Consider the following 12,601-nt stretch of genomic DNA (forward strand, 5'->3'; position numbering starts at 1 on the left):
TCCTATGGGTCATACGGATCAGTAATCCGTATGGGTTTTTGTCTGCACCTTTTTTGTGATACACCCAACAATTTTTTTTCTTTTCCAAAATTATCCCTTTTAAAAACATATGGATTTACAATTCGTAACAAAAAATCCATAAGAATCCTTCATATGGATTCACAATCCGTAACGGCGAATCCATAAGGCCAACCTTGTTGTGTCGTGCCGCACCTCACTCTACACCTCCAACAATGTCTTCTTCATCACATCGCGGATCCTAATCATTGACCTCATTAACAACAAGTTACGTACCTCCAAGATCGTTGGCATAATCATCCTCAACTTGCACTCACTCTCTGATACTTCCATGGAAGCCTTTATCGTTTGGATTTTACAATCGCTCAACCGCGGCGCATATGTCCGCACGTTATTTGACAAACCGCACGCGATGGTGTCAGGATTCGCAAAGGCGAAGCGAACGATGAAGTTCCTGCACATGTAGAAGCTATACCTGTGGCCGTGTAGACGTGTCTCCCCCTCACGCCGCTTCGTGGAGCACCTTCCCTTCACGTCGCGCACGTCCTTTGTCGCTGCCAACCTTGCCGTGGAGGTCCATGGCCTTACGGATTGTGAATTCATAATGACCTTACGGATTTCGAATCCATAATAACCTTACGAATTGATAATCTGTATAGGTTTCCCATAAGGGTATTTTTTATTATTCACCCCAAAGCAACGCCTCAAAATGCATTTAGCATCTGTCAGACTAATGTTTTTGTAACCCAATATGCCTAGCAATGCCCAAAAGAGAAATAAATAAAGACATCTCTAGTGGAAGAGCTTTCAATCATTGATTCAGGTTCAGATGTTTCTATGTGGGATCTGTTTGCTTGATACAATAAAATGAAAAGGATGTTTTTTATTACTTACATAGAAAAGGGAATTGTGGTAAAAAAAAAATTAAAAGAATTTAATAGTCAATAAAACAAGTTTTACATTACCAACCAATCATAAATTTAATAGTCAATAAAAGAATTTAATAGTCAATAAAACAAGTATAACTTATAACATAAATATTATAAAAATCAACAAATTTATCATATATAATAATTTGAGATTAAATAATCATATAAAACTGTTTTTACTTGTCAATAAATATGACATACCCTATTTTCTCATTTCAAAATTCACAAATAATTCACCATAGTAACTTCTTAGCTGTATAGCCAAAAAAATAAGAGTGTAACAATACAACTTTACTAGTCACCTGAGACATAAGAACATGCACCAGCTCCAGAGTGAATTTTGCACTATCCCATGTAATCTTACCATGTGCAGATTCTTCTTGCAATTCGTATTGGCATGTGATGTGCAGAAAGCAGGGCAATTTGAGAGGAAAATGTAAAAGTCAGCATTGAGTGGTCTCAGTGGCTCACAATAAAAAAAATAAAAAATTGAACAACATTAAATGAGTGACTGCAAATTCTAAATTGGTTTCATGCGGAAAAGAGTTGTTAAACTTTAAGCACATTGCATAAAACTCACCCCATCTATGAAACACCCATGTAACATATTTGTACACGCCTATCATGGAAATTTGAAAGTGCTTTTTATCCAAATAATATGGTGGATAAACACTACACAAAATTAATACAAAACTTTTATTTTATATGTGCACTTGCATGAAAACATGACTACATGAACATAGACACTTTTTTCTTTCGGTGAAACTTGTCCAAAAGAAAAGGATATGCAATGACTGAGGGTGATTTGATTGGCAGGGGATGAATGTAACCATATGTATACTTGTGGACATTTAAATTGACTAAGAAGTCTACAAAGGAATGGGGAAACCATTACCGCAAATTCAGCCAGCAGAATCCCAATTATCTTCTAAAAATAATTATTCATAAAGCACACAATTCGTATTCCAACAATTCATTTATTTGATTCATGATCATGACTCGGAGAAACAAAAAGACCCCTAGTAGATAGATACAAGATTTAGAAATGCAGTTAGGCCATGTTTGGATAACTTTTTCATATATACTAATAGGAGAAAAAAGAAAAAAAAAATGAAACTTACCAAAATTTATAATTTCTAATAAAATTCAACCAATAATAAGGAGAATGTTAAAAAAAGTATTAGAATGTTATTAGGATTCCTCTTCAACTAATTGTATTACAATTTGATCTATAAATTTGGAGTCAGTCCATATATAACTATTATTTAGAGACTTATTAGTAAAATGTATCCCCTTTTCCCTTTACCATCTAATCCCTTATATCAGCATGGTATACTTGGTATGTAATCCCTAAAATGTCAAAATGGTATCAAAGAGGTACCATCCTCCATGACTTGATTCTGTCATTGGTTCCTCTCAAAATTAGCAGCTACACTTCTTCACTCCCTTAGGTTTTCTCTCATCCTTTGTCTTCATACTGTTAAGAATTTTATAATTCCTAATTAATTAATTAATTAATGTAGCTACATATTACATTATAACATTTATATTAGTTATTTATATTTTTTATGGGCTCAATACAAGTGATCTAATATGGTTAACCTATTAAACTATTAACAAAAAATTGATATGGGCTTAATAAGCGAAAACCAATTTGGTCCATTAGAGGATAATGAAAATCCCAATAGGTTTAAAATCTGAGACACAGTTATGGTCCTCAATACATCAAATCATAAACAATTTTCTCCTCTTCCCATATGAAGAGAAAACGAAGATCTCAAAGGGAATAAAGAGATTTGGTTGAGGAAGGTCATCAAACCAATTGTTCATGATTGTTCTTTGGATTCCGCTGCGTTCACTTTATCATGCATTATGAATCTAGGTATTCCTAAAACTCTTCTTCATAGTCTAACGTGATGTGTTCCTGGTGGTTATTGGTATTTTATAATGATCTCCTAAAATGTCAACAAGTGGTATCAGAGCCACCACTATTGTCAGACTATTGGGATTTAAAATTCTTTGAATTGTTTTAATTATATCAACCCTAATTTTTTTGGAAAATTATTTATCATCATTTTTCTTATGAATTGCCATGCCCGATATTTGGTTTGAATTCATTACCATTTTTTTATGGCATCATAATCGCAATTGTAAGAGATTTTTTGTCCGCTTGCGTCTGTAACATGGAAGTATAAAGATACCATACGATTTCTAATTGTCATGGTTATTATATATGATATTGTTCCTGATTGAGTTTATCAAGTTTTTTTTTTCTTTTTCTCTTTTGTTTGAAAACAAGAAAAGGAGTTTTCAAAAGTTTTTTTTTATTACTTTGGCTACAAAGTTACAGGGACTTGTATGTGTTTTGTGAATGCTCGTATGAGCCATTACCGTAATGTTTAGTAAGGTGAATTGTTTTCATTTCATATGTATTGTTTATATGTGATCCATCCAATAATTAGGAATATTTTTTATATGAATAATTATTGTTATCAGTTTGGGTGTAAATTTAGCAGTGACAGATTTTTCTTATTTATCGGTATGTCTTGTATTTTTTTTAATTGAATTAATCGACGCAATATATTGTTAAACTAATCTCTATTGTGAAAATTGATTTGATTAAAATGACATAAATATCAGTGTGAAATTATTTATGCGAATTGTGTTCGGCCCAAAGTAAGATGTTATTTGGCCAAAAAAATCTTGTACCTGTAATGATAAATGTGTGACAATTATAAATGTGTTTTCATGCGAATAATAGTCGGTCCAAAGAAAGACTATTATTTGATAGAATTTATTATCAATATTTGATTATTGCATTGAGAGTACTGATTACAAATTAATTTCTCTGTACAAAGATTAACAACTAGCATTGTGCTAGATATCTTGTGATGAGTCTGTTCTATAAAATATTTACACGTCTTGTTATATATATCTTATATGACATTTTTTCAGCATATTATTAATTTTGTGTTCTCTTCTTAGTTAGTATTGCTAGCAAATTTATCTGCTCAAGTGAACTCTCTCCCAATGCTGAATGGGATGAATTTCAAGGTTTGGAAAGAAGTTGTAGAAACTCACTTCCTGCACACTTTAGGCAATTCAAAGTGAGCTATAACACTCTAAAGGACAAATGGTCCCTTAACGAACTTATATCTCAGTGTGCAATAGAGGAAGATAGGCAGAAAGACAGATCTAAAAGCGCTCATTTAAGTTTGACCTCTCAGAATAAGAAAAGAAAGAAAATTAAGGATGATGCGAAAGGGTCTTCTCAGCAAAAGAAACAAAAGAAAGATGAAGAATTTAGTTGCTACTTCTGCAAGAAGCTTGGACACATGAAGAAAAAGTGTCCAAAGTACGCCGCATGACGTGTAAAGAAAGGTAAATATCTTGTTCTTGTTTGCTCTGAAGTTAATTTAGCTTTTGTACCTAAAATATTTGGTGAGTGGACTCTGGTGCTACTACTCACACAAGTGTATCCATGCAAGGTTGCCTGTCGAGCCGACTGTCAAATGATGATGAAAAGTTCATATTTGTGGGTGACAACAAAGGATTGCGATGGAGGTTATAGGAACTTTTAGATTACACTTGAAAACTGGATTTTATTTGGATTTATTTGAGACTTTTGTTGTATCGTCCTTTATACGGAATTTGATTTCAATTTCTAATTTGGACAAATTTGATTTTTCTTGTTCATTGGGAAATAATAAAGAGTATCAACCAAAATTCAAATTTGATTTGTTCCGGTTCTTTAATTGATAATCTATATATGTTAGATGTTGTTTGTTCCTACAATGAAATACTGCAAAAAAACTCATGTGCTACAAAGCAAAAATAAAATGAGAATTCAATCATCTTATGGCACAAACGTGTAGGTCATATCTCGAAACATAGAGCTAAAGACGACACAAACATATGTGGTCCTTTTCCAACACCTTTTTGGAATGGACAACAATATTTTATCTCATTCATAGATGACTACTCTAAATATGGTTACCTATATTTGATACATGAGAAGTCCCAATCCGTAGATGTTTTTAAGATTTTCAAGGCTGAAGTTGAACTTCAACTTGGAAAGAAAATTAAGGCCGTCAAATTTGAACGTGGTGGTGAGTACTATGGCAGATATGATGGATCAAGAGAACAACGTCAAACCTAGCATGAATGGTGTAGCAGAACGACAAAACCAAACTCTTAAGGATATGATGAGAAGTATGGTTAGTCATTCTTCTTTGCCAGATTTGCTTTGGGGAGAAGCCTTGAAGACCTCAACTTACATCCTTAATAGGGTGCCAAGTAAAGCAGTTAAAAAAGCCCCTTATGAACTTTGGACTGGCAAAAGGTCAAGCATTAAATACTTGCATATTTGGGGTTGTTCGACTGAGGCACGACCTTATAGGCCACATGAAAAAAAGCTGGATTCAAGAACAATTAGTTGTTATTTTGTTGGCTATGTTGAACGCTCTCGGGGCTATAAGTTTTACAATCTCACTTTAAGATTCTTTTTTGAAACGGGAAATGCGAGATTTTTTGAGGAAGTTGGTTTGGGAAGGAAGAGAACAAAATGAATGTTGTCTTTGAGGATGAACCTATTATTTACAGTGCTCAAGTCCTCATACCTATTGTTGTTCAAGAAACAACTCCAGTAATAGAAAATAATGTTCCAGTTATTGTTAATGACATTTGATCAAGGTCGTACCCGAATCAAATAAACATTAAAAATGCAGTATCTAGGAAGTGATTGTAGGTCGTCTCCCAACGAGCAATGGTCAATCAAACGTTCATAACAGATTGTAATAAAATAGTAACTAATTGGGGGGAGGGGGTTGTTTATTTTTGTAAATTAAACAATAAGTAAATTTGAATTAGAAAATATCAAAATTAAAACACGTTGTTTCCCCTTGATTCACAAGCAAGTCTCTTATCCTAGGTTACGAGGATTTATCCTTTGTGAGTTCAACCACTTAATCCAACCCTAAATTAAATTACTAAGCGAAATTTAACATAAGGCATTCATTATGTGATTAAGCAACACATACACCAATTAATCATGAACGAAACTGATCATTAAGCATGATCGTAAATTAAGCGCAGAGACAATTAATCAAGCACTAAGCATGCATGGATTAATAGCAACAAATACAAAGTAATTGGTGAAGAGGAAAAACTGAGCAGAATTCAATAGTAATAATAAAACCTCAAGGAGAGTTGTGCTTGATCCTCAAGAGAAAACAACGCTGGAGACTTAGCCTTCCATTAATCAATAGAAAACGAAATTGTAGTAGAAGACGAAGAAAACTAGAATTATTCTCCAAAACGAAAAAAAAAACTAAAAACGAAAGAGAGAGAGAAGAGAGAGAGAGAGAGCCTAAAACTAGAACCTTGGTGCTGTTATATAGTTCTCAGCCCCCAAAGCTTACAAATCTGTTTTAAGTCCAAGCCCATAAATAAAATAAAATCTAGATAAGATAAGATAAGATAAAATCTAGATGAAATAATATCTAGATGAGATAAAATCTAGATAAGATAAGATTTGGTAGAATAAAATTGTCTGCTCTCTTCAAGTCCAAGCCCAATTCCGGATTCAAGCCTAATTACTTATAATTCTTATGAAATTAAATTAAAAACACAAAATTAATCCAGTAGGCCCAAATGATAAAACTGCATAATTAATTTGACAATTAAGGCTAATCAGTAATTAAAATGGTGACAAAAGGGTTAAGAAATATGAGAAAATGATGACACATCAAATCCCCTCACACTTAGCCTTTTGCACTCCTGGGCAAAATAAAAAAAACAAAGCAAGGGACAAATCCAGAGACATTAAAGAGAAACAAACAGACACAACAACAATTACATATTTCTCAATGAATCTCAAGGAATGAAAAGAATGGGTAACATACAACACGTAAAGAGTTAAAGAGTCAAGGCCGTCATGAAAATCATCCAAGCATCTCAAACATGGCAAGATAGTAAATCAGCTCAAGAATCAAAAGTGATAAAGCCTCACAAGATATGCACTCTATCTCTCAAGTGTCTAGGCTATTGTTTACTCTCAGAGCACCCATGAAAACAAACACCACATAGACTTGGCAAGACTCTAAAATTGACAACCACATCACAAGCACATGCACATGAGGATCAAAAGGTCTTTTAAGGTTGTAATGGGACCAAGGACAAGGTAGATGAAAGTATGGGATGGTAGCTAAAACCCAAAGAAATAGAGGAGCAATGAGGAATAAGTGGGAAGTAAGAAAAAGTAATAAACCCCAAAACCAAAATTACAAATCAAGCTCTAAAAAGTAACCCAAAACAAAATCAACCAAGTCCTCAAACCAATTCAAGTCTTCAAACCTTTTTGAACGTGAACAGTAGCAATTGAAAGAATTTGAAAAATAAAGCAACAATTAGGCAATATATGTATATACATCAAGCATGGCCAACAAAAACATATCATCCAATGAAACATACCCCCCCCCCCCCCCCTTCACACTTATTCCCAAAACAATTCCAAAGCTCCAAAATTCCTTAAGGGTAGGGTGAAATCATGGTTTTTCACTTAAGGCTTGTAATGAGCTTCAAAACAAAGAAAGGGGAACATAGGCTCAAAGGGGCTATCAAAGGAATTAATTCAAGGTAGGCTCATTTGGCTAGAGGCTTATAAGAACAAAATGCCTAAATCATCTCCCAACATGCATGTGAAGCAAGAAGTATCAACAAGAGTAAAGCCAAGGCTATTGTGCAAGCAATCAATGGGGCAAACACACCGAATAAAATAGATAATGATGGCTCAAATTCTCACTAAGGGTAAATCTATCACTTTCAATTCGAACTTTCAAAACTAACTTGACATGTAGAGAAAAACAAGGATTCAATTCACAAAATGCCAAGAAACTCCTATTTCAAAAGCAATTACCCATTACCTGTACATAACCTATAATTCAAAGAGAACATGCAATGTTGTACACAAAACATAAAACCAAAATAACCAAAATAAACCTAGAAAACCTAATAAAATTAAACTAGAATACCCAACAAAATTAAAGAACAATCTTCTCCCTCACACTTAAACAACACATTGTCCTCAATGTAGCACAATCATAAGATCAAGAACAATCAAAGCAATCAATAAATTTGGACAAGTGCAATAAAAGTAAAGAAGGAGACAGAAAAAGAAAACTCCCTAAGTCATGGCGGAAGAGAAGTAGGGTGAAGTAAGGAGGTCTCCTCCACCACTACATCCACTAAGGAGAGATTTGTGAGGAATGGTTTCAGCCGGTGTCCATTGACCTTGAAGCCCTTATCTGTGGATTCACTTTTGATTTCAACTGTACCATAAGGAAAAACATTAGTCACCACAAAAGGACCAATCCACTTTGACCTTAACTTACCACTCATGAGTCCGAGCCTAGAGTTATACAAAAAAACTTGTTGTCCAACCACGAAGTCCTTCTTAGCTATCAAACTATCATGGAACTTCTTGGTCTTCTCCTTGTAGAATTTGGAATTCTCATAGGCTTCTAAACGGATTTCATCTAGCTCACTTAGTTGCAACTTCCTTTCCTCTCTAGCCTGATCAATGGAGAAGTTCCAGGTCTTTACAGCCCAGTAGGCGTTGTGTTCTATCTCTACAGGAAGATGACATGCCTTGCCAAAGATAACCCGATAAGGAGACATTCCTATGAGTGCTTTGTAGGCAGTCCTATGCGCCCAAAGAGCATCATCTAGCCTAGTGCTCCAATCCTTTCTGTTCGACTGTACAAATCTTCTCCAAGATCCTTTTTATCTCCCTGTTTGAAATCTCAGCCTGCCCATTAGTTTGGGGGTGGTATGGTGTGGAAATTCTATGCACGACCCTATACTTTTTTAGCAGGGCATACATGGATCTGTTACAAAAATGGGTGCCTTGATATCTATTTTAGCAGGGTCTACCTCTATGCCCCTACTGGAAATGGTATGCCCTAAAACTATACCTTGTTCTACCATGAAGTGACATTTTTCAAAATTCAGCACAAGGTTAGTTTCAATGCATCTACTAAGAACTCTATCCAGACTATCCAAAAATGTATCTAAAGAGGATCCATAAACAGTAAAATCATCCATAAATACCTCTATGCAACTCTTTAAAAAATCACAAAAAATGCTAAGCATACACCGTTAGAAGGTACCAGGGGCGTTGTATAGGCCAAAGGGCATCCACCTATAGGCAAAAGTGCCAAAGGGACAGGTGAATGTGGTCTTTTCTTGATCCTCAGGAGTAATATGAATTTGTAAATAACCAGAAAAACCATCAAGAAAACAGTAATGAGACTTACCTGCCAAGCGCTCAAGCATTTGATCAATGAAAGGCAGGGGAAAATGATTTTTTCTGGTTACCTGATTCAGCCTCCTATAATCAATGCAGACTCGCCAGCTGTTCTACACTCTTGTGGGAATAAGCTCATCCTTTTCATTCTTGATCACTGTGAGGCCTATCTTCTTAGGAACCACTTGAACTGGACTCACCCACTTGCTGTCAGAGATGGGGTAGATGATTCCAACTTGTAAGAGCTTGGTCACTTCCTTTTTCACCACATCTAGAATAACGGGATTGAGTCTCCATTGTGGCTGCCTCACTGGCTTAGCTCCATCCTCTAAAAGTATCCTATGCATGCAGGTAGATGGGCTAATACCAAGAATGTCTGCTAAAGTCCATCCAATGGCTTTCTTGTGCTTCTTGAGAACTAGCAACAACTTCTCCTCTTGCTCAGCAGCAAGGGAGGAAGAGATGATCACTGGAAATTTTTCCTTGTTCTCCAAGTAAGCATATTTTAGGTTTTCTGGTAAGGGCTTCAACTCTGGTGTGGGTGGTGGCTGAACAGTGGGAGGAACCATGGTAGGAGAAGAAGAAGGTTCCTCAGCCTGTACCTCATAAAGCAAGTCAGAAGTATATATACTTCCTGCAACATGGTTAGTGCATTCTGACTCTTAAAAATCGACATCAAGAGGTACAACACCCAGAAAATTAGAACCAGACTCAAATTTAAATTCACTTTCAGCATAAAAATCAGATACATGATCAAATTCAAACTCAGATTCAGATTCAATGCATAAGGAATGACAAGCATGCAGATCAGATAAAAATGGATGTTTCCTACCATGAAGGACAAAATCAAACATATAATCATCAACAATCTGATCAATTATCTCAGCACGAAAAATAGAATGATCCTCAAATGGATGTTTCATGGCATCAAGAATGTTAAAATGAACAACAATATCACCAAATTCCATAGACAATGTGCCAGCATAAACATCTATCTTGGTTCGAGCTGTTTTCATAAATGGCCTGCCTAAAATAATTGGAACTGAACCAAGGAAAAATCCCTCTTCCATATTAAGAACATAAAAATCAATAGGAAAATAAGTTCACCAACCCGAACTAGTACATCCTCTATGAAACCTGCGGGGTAAGCAACACTTTTATTTGCCAAATGAATCACTACATTTGTAGATTGCAAAGGTCCAATAGATAAAGAATTGAAAATGGACAGAGGCATGACACTAACTGATGCTCCTAGATCTAGCATGGCATTCTCAAATTTATTGTTCCCAATAATGCAAGGTATACAGAAAGTACTTGGGTCCTTACATTTCTCAGGAATGTGAGGAACATATTTACCTATCAATGCTGACATGTTTCTGCCCATGCTAATCCTTTCATTGCCCTTGAACTTCCTTTTGTGGGTGCACAGCTCCTTTAGAAACTTGACATATCTTGGAATCTGCTTGATGGCATCCAGCAGAGGTATGTTCACCTCTACTTTCCTGAAGGTCTCCAAGATCTCCTATTCTGCTTCTTCCATCTTTTTGTTTGGAATTGCTCTAGGTGGGAATGGAAGAGGGATATGAGGCTGCGGTAAGTCAGAATTACTAGAAGAAGGTTCACCTACATGAAAATTTTTGTTAGGAAGCTTTCTCTTTTGTGCAACTATCTCATCCTCTTTGTCAGGTGTAGAAGGAAGCTTGACAGGTTCAGGTGCAGGTGCTGCTACTGGTGGAGGCGCTTGAATTTGGTTGCCAGACCTCAAGGTGACGACACTCACATTTTTTGGATTCTGCACAGTTTGTGAAGGCAATTTGTCAGAATTTTGGGACTGAGCTTGGTTCAACTGAGTAGCCATCTGCCCCATCTGATTTGTCAAACTTTGAATGGAGGCTCTTGTCTCTTGCTAAAATTGCATATTCTGGATGGTCATTTTCCTCACTAACTCTTCTAAGGAAGGTTAAGGAGGAGCCTCAATTGCTTGTTGTCTTTGTTGTGACTGCTGCTGTATTGGTGGAGGAACACATGGCTTGCTTGGACCAGCAACATTCTGAAAAGGAGGGACAAACTATTGTTGTTGTTTTTGTTGTGGAGGACTTGTCCATCTCAGATTTGGATGATTCCTCCAACCTGGATTGTATCTATTGCTTGAAAGGTCATAATTATTCTACTGTTGTTGGTTTTGCTGCTGAGGAGGTCTATTATAAATGTTTGCAGCATAAGCTTCAGGTTGCTCATTGACTCCAAATTGCTGCAAAGAAGGACAGAGATCTGTATGGTGATCTGCAGAAGAACATAGACCACAGACTCTTGCAACAGGTGCAAATTTATGATTCATGGCAAGCTAGGTTGACCAAGGCATCAAGTTTTCCTTCAAACTTTTTATTTTCAGTAGATAAGGATGAATCTGTGGCCACCTCATGGACTCCTCTAAGAACAATAGCATCATTTCTTGCACTGAATTGTTGGGAGTTGGAAGCCATCTTCTCAATCAAATTCCTAACTTCAGCAAGGGTCATATCACCAAGAGTTCCACCACTGGCAGCATCAATCATACTCATATCCATGTTGCTAAGTCCCTCATAAAAATATTGAAGAAGGAGTTGCTCAGAAATCTGGTGGTGGGGACAGCTTGCACACAATTTCTTGAATCTTTCCCAGTACTCATACAAGCTTTCTCCACTAAGTTGTCTGATTCCTGAAATGTCTTTTCTTATGGCAGTGGTCCTAGATGCAGGGAAGAATTTCTCCAAGAACACCCTCTTAAGGTCATCCCAGCTGAAAATGGACCTGGGAGCAAGGTAGTATAGCCAATCTTTTGCCACTCCTTCCAGAGAATGAGGAAAAGCCTTTAGAAAGATATGATCTTCTTGGACATCAGGGGGCTTCATGGTGGAACAAACAATATGGAACTCTTTAAGATGCTTATGAGGATCTTCACCTACAAGACCATGAAACTTGGGCAGCAAATGTATTAGTCCAGTCTTGAGAACATATGGAACACCCTCATCAGGATATTGAATGCACAAGCTTTCATAAGTGAAATCAGGTGCAGCCATCTCCCTAAGAGTCCTCTCACGAGGTGAAGGTTGAGTCATGTTCTCAGTATGAAAATTAGTAGTGGAATGTTCAAAATCAGAATATTCAAAATCACCCTCAACAGAATGCTTAAAATGCACAGAATGACCAGGATGCACATTATGCCTAACTAATATATGAATGGTTCTATCTATTTCAGGATCAAAGGGTTGTAAATCACCTGGATTGCCCCTAGTCATGCACTATATGCAGCAAATATGTTTCTCAACAAGCACCTAACAAGGGGGTAAAACTACAACTATACTCAAAC

The 12,601-nt window shown here is 36.2% G+C and overlaps 1 non-coding gene across 1 annotated transcript; it reads left to right on the forward strand.

Annotated features, from left to right (window-relative positions):
- The first annotated feature begins 11,865 nt into the window (after window positions 1-11,865).
- LOC114394352 lies at window positions 11,866-11,972 on the forward strand. The gene has a single exon (XR_003662752.1). It is a non-coding gene; the product is annotated as a small nucleolar RNA R71 (small nucleolar RNA).
- Window positions 11,973-12,601: the final 629 nt, after the last annotated feature.

The sequence above is a fragment of the Glycine soja genome, chromosome 17 (assembly GCF_004193775.1).
Source record: "Glycine soja cultivar W05 chromosome 17, ASM419377v2, whole genome shotgun sequence".
Lineage (NCBI taxonomy): Eukaryota > Viridiplantae > Streptophyta > Magnoliopsida > Fabales > Fabaceae > Glycine > Glycine soja.